Below are 4,995 nucleotides of genomic sequence, written 5' to 3' on the forward strand. Positions count from 1 at the left end.
ATATAAATATAATGAATTTGGTGCCACTTTCATTGAGCTATCATTTTAGAATGATGGAATTGAAAAGTTATTTTGATTTTGCAATCATTATTTGTTTTTCCCCCATTTTTTCTCTTCTTATCAGCAGCTTCCAGTCTCATGGACACTGACAGCGTTCCAGTGCCTCAGCTGGATAGCTGCTAGTTATTTCCGTAACCAGGTGGACAGTTTTTTTTTTGCCAATGTAATTTAGTTAAAGCAGGGTAAGGCTGAACCTGCGGCCTTCCTGGTTTATTCAATGCAGCGCGGTAGGTAAGGTTCACTCACATACTGAGTGATGAGTTCTCCCTAAACATCTTCTCACTGATTGTTATTTTCATAATACTTCAAAGGAAAATTGTAGCAAGTCAGGCAGGTGCCTGGAGAGATAAAGAGCACAATAAACTTTCAGGATGGGTGAATAATGGTTGTTGATACAAAATTTCCACCAAGTATTTTCAGTGCTTAATTCGGGTGTATAAAATCATGACGGGATTAAGTAGAATAGGACCTATCAGATTGCTGAACCAGCATGGACATCTTCACTCACCACACCTTCAAGGACTTTACAACTCACGTTCTCTGTATTTATTTTTCCCTAAAATAATTATTTTTCCATTCCGCCTTCTTTTGCGCGTTGATTACCCGTCGGTCTTTGTGTACAGGTTTTTCATTGATTCTATTGCATGTCTTGTTTACTATTTGCAAGAAAACAAGTCTCGGGTTAGTAAATACATTTACTTTTTGAACTTTGAAATAGGGCACATTTCAATTAGTTGAGGAATCAAAAAATCAAAGAACGGGGATGTAAAATAATTGGTAGAAGGGTTAGAAAAGAAAAAGATAATTTACTTTTCACTTGTAGTCAGGAACCCGCCTCCTGGGAGAGACAAGCCCCTCATTGCATTGGAAAGGCAATGGGAGGTGAAATCGAAGGGCGGTGACCCGCTGCTGGACGGTGACATTCGCCAGGGCCGCTCTCGCCAGTACGGATACGTTGCGGCAAACAGCCTGTTTCTGTGTCACAAATTTTCAATGATCACCAGGTTCAGAAGTTTCAGAATTTTCATGCCATTAAAGTTTACTGAAAAATCATTTGAATGCAGCATAATTTGACAAAATATGAAGTTATAGTCGGATTTGTTTTTAACAGTTTAATTACTTTTCGTTAATTTTCCAACTAACAGCGATTATCGTTGTCAACAGGAAAACGAAGAACGGGTACTACATCACAAAGCTTTTGTTTTGTTTTCTTGTTTGCTGGAAATTGAAGTCATTTGATAAAGAGGGCAAATTTATGAAGCGTCCCCAACATGAAACAATCGCAGACTTTATAATTAATTTCTGGGTCATTATCCCGGTAATTGCTTGGCGCGACTTTTGCAGACAGAAAACGTACGTCCAGTGATGTTCAGAGTTTTATAAATTCATTTTGATAATATTTCTTTTGTCAGTTTACCATGATCGAGTAAATAATGATTTTAAAACGTCAATGCAATTTCTAAAAGTCTAACCGATTTGGTTGCTACAAAATGTGCACAGACTTGGAGTAAGAAAACACTGAAGGCAGTGAAGGGTTCACTTGGAGGCGACGGCGGGGCTGACCGAATGAATGAATGACCTGGGATGACCCCGCCACTCCAATTGCAACATCACTGGGACACCGGAAATCAAACATCACAACGTTCCACAGCTACAACAAGCGGCACGCGAAGAGACTTTCCCATCGGTAGTCGTGGCCGAGTGGTTAAGGCGATGGACTAGAAATCCATTGGGGTCTCCCCGCGCAGGTTCGAATCCTGCCGACTACGCAACGACTGTTTTTTGATACATTTCCTGATACATTCTGTCCACGTTCCTTTTCACTAAACACGATCACCTGCGATCTCGACACCGAAATTTGAACAAAGAGAAGACGCCACAATTTCATCACCCGGATCTGCAGAAAATGTCTTTTCACAATAACGAACTTTCTTCCTCATGTCGGCTCCACAGCCACCGAACTGAACCTTTGATATTTTAGATTCTTTCAGTTTACAGATATATGGAACATCTTAAAGTGCTAGAATAATTAAAGCAGTGGTAATAACTTGTTAAAATGTCGCATTTCTGGATAAGCCATTGAAATGGTTCAAAATTACCGTGTACAATTTGAAGACTGCCCCCTACCCGTTTCGTAATAAATAGCAACATAATTTACGACGACCGCAGCAATTGAAGGCAAACTTATCTATGAAAATTTATGTAAATATCTGTGATTATACTAAACAGCGGTTTGTAAAGTGAGTTTTTGCATCGCATCTTACCTATAATTTAAGAACAAGAGAAGGTTGTAAGTAATCAGCAGATCAGACAGCATCTCTGACTATTGACCTGCAGTTTGCACATAAACTGTATTATCGGTGACCTGTTCAGCAATCAATGGAGTAAAAACAGATTAGTGATGTTTGGCAGCATAACTACCATCGGACAGGAGATACAGAAACCTGAAGGTCCAACGCCACGATGGGAGCCATGTATTACGTGTCGCGCGCTTATTATGGCAATTAATCCCATTAGTGGGGGTGTGGTAAAAGCGAAAGGAGAAAGTTACGTATTGTTGCTTATTTCGTGGCAATTTGTGGCTTGGCACCGGCAGTGGTTATATATTTGCTGACCGTTGAGATAACGCTCGATAATACTAATAAAAGATCGAGATACGGAATCCGACTCTTTGGGAAAACAGTTTAATTCGAACTGAGGGTGCGGCATGCAAGTACACAACTTTGTCGCAGATTCGCGGAGATGGTTTCGATTTTGCATTAGTTTTTACCGCTACAACCAGTTGGGTCAAGAACAACTACTTCATTTCAATATTTGGTTCTTGAACTAACCTCGTCTCTACAGTTCAGTAAGAGTTTGATCACTTCGCACTGAAATTGACTTTTTTTTTAACATTCTAATAGTGTTCTTGCTCGTGAAAATGTGTATAATTTGTGTTTATCTGACGCCTGTGATACTGTAGCAAGTAAATTTCTAACTGCACCTCAGAATTAGGTTTATTGTCACTGTCACGTTGTCAAATTTAGTGTTTTGTGGCAGCAGTACAGTGCAAGACATTACAAATGACTATGTTACAATGAAAAATTACATAAATTGAGCAAACCAGGAACAGTGAGATAGTGTTCAAAGGATAAGTACCTCTTCCATGATAGTAATGAGAAGAGGGTAAGGCCCAGGTAGTGAGGGTTCTTAATGCCACCTTTTTTTTTTTTGAGGCACAGGGATGTGACATGGAGGGTGATGGAGAGATGTGTCCAATGTGCTCCTCATGTTATCATGTGTGTGTGTGCATCCATCTGTGCATTGACCCCAGGTGTAAGCACCAAGGGTCCCATCCTTTCCTCAGAATTGTGAAGAATATTTCTTTTAGTAAGACTGTTTTGCTCCAACCATCCCTCATTAAAAACTTGTCCAGAAGGACATTGTTGATCATAAGATCAATTAATCATTGGTGTGCACAGACGTATCAAAATCCTGCTAGAAGAGGAGGTGGATCCAGGGTAGTGGTTTTTTGAGCAGACCGTCAAAGACATCTGGCAGAATAATTCAATACGTTTCAGAAAGCACAAGTTCAAATTCTGGTTTTCCTCTGCTTTTGCAATAGACTACTTAATGTAGTTTTCTTTTTATATAAACTTACTGCAATTTAGTTTTTACTATGTATTGAAATGTACTGCTGCAGCAAAACAAACTTCATGCCATGTGCCACTGATATTAAATGTGATTCCAAAGTTCAGTTGTCATTCAACTGCACATGAATACAGCCAAATGAAACTGTGTTCCTCTGGGGCCAAGGTGCAAAACACAGTACCAACAGTCATACACAGCACAAGGCACAAATAAGATAGTAGAAAACAGTCATACAAAAAATATAATATATTGCAAATCCCTGTATGTCATGTCCTGTAGATTGGTAGTACATCGATGTGGTCAGCAAGAACAAGCCTACAGCAGTTGCAGTTCGTCTTCCACTGAGCAAACACTGGAGAGCAGCACTGACGGGAAGGGCTAGGCCACAATCCATCAAAGTAAATGTATTATCAAAGCAATATATGACCCTGAGATTCATTTTCTTGCATTTATGGGAAACTAATTTATGAAAAACTATACCTGACAAAGGCTGACAAACAACCAATGTGTAAAAGAAGATATATCATGCAAATAATCAAAAACTAAATAAATAATACTGAGAACATGAGTTGCAGAGTCCTTGAAAGTGAGTATACAGGTTGTGGAATCAGTTCAGAGTTGAAGTGAATGAAGTTATCCACATTGGTACAAGAGCCTGATAGTTGAAGGGTAACAATGGCTCCTAAACCTGGTGGTGTGGGACCCAAGGTTTCTGTAACCCCTGCCGGATGGTAGTGGTGAAAAGAGAACATGGCCTGAATGATGGGGGTTCTTGATGATTTGCTTGGTGACATGACCTTTTTTATCAGATAGTTTGTCAGGTTTGGAATGTTGGGTCCGCTGCATGCTGCCCTTGTGATAAATGTATTGGAAATTCAAATATTACTTATCTTCTTTGTAACAGATTCTCCCTCTCCGCCATCAGATTTCAGAAGTCCATGAACCTATTCTTTACATTTTCAATATTTACTTTGTAGTTTATAGGATTTTTTTTTGCACTGTACTGTTGCAAAAGAACCAATTTCATATCATTTAATTCAGTGACAATGACCAGACTCTGATATTGTCAGGACAGTCTGCAGTGAGAGGCGAGGGGTATTCATTGCTGTTCATTCTGAACAACTAACTAACACAGAACTCTGGTGTGTGGGCTTTTCCACAAGGACACACAACAAGACAAATATCAACTGCTGCTGTCAAGATCACCAAAGCAGTTAAAGATACTTGCTGATCTAAAACTCACTGGTGTTTTCAAAGATGTTCTCTATGACCAAGTGTCATGTCATCATGCAGCTCAGAAAATGC

The 4,995-nt window shown here is 39.5% G+C and overlaps 1 non-coding gene across 1 annotated transcript; it reads left to right on the plus strand.

Annotated features, from left to right (window-relative positions):
* The first annotated feature begins 1,747 nt into the window (after window positions 1-1,747).
* trnas-aga (transfer RNA serine (anticodon AGA)) lies at window positions 1,748-1,829 on the plus strand. Its single transcript has one exon. It is a non-coding gene; the product is annotated as a tRNA-Ser (tRNA).
* Window positions 1,830-4,995: the final 3,166 nt, after the last annotated feature.

Source organism: Hemitrygon akajei, chromosome 22 (assembly GCF_048418815.1).
Source record: "Hemitrygon akajei chromosome 22, sHemAka1.3, whole genome shotgun sequence".
Taxonomy (NCBI): domain Eukaryota; kingdom Metazoa; phylum Chordata; class Chondrichthyes; order Myliobatiformes; family Dasyatidae; genus Hemitrygon; species Hemitrygon akajei.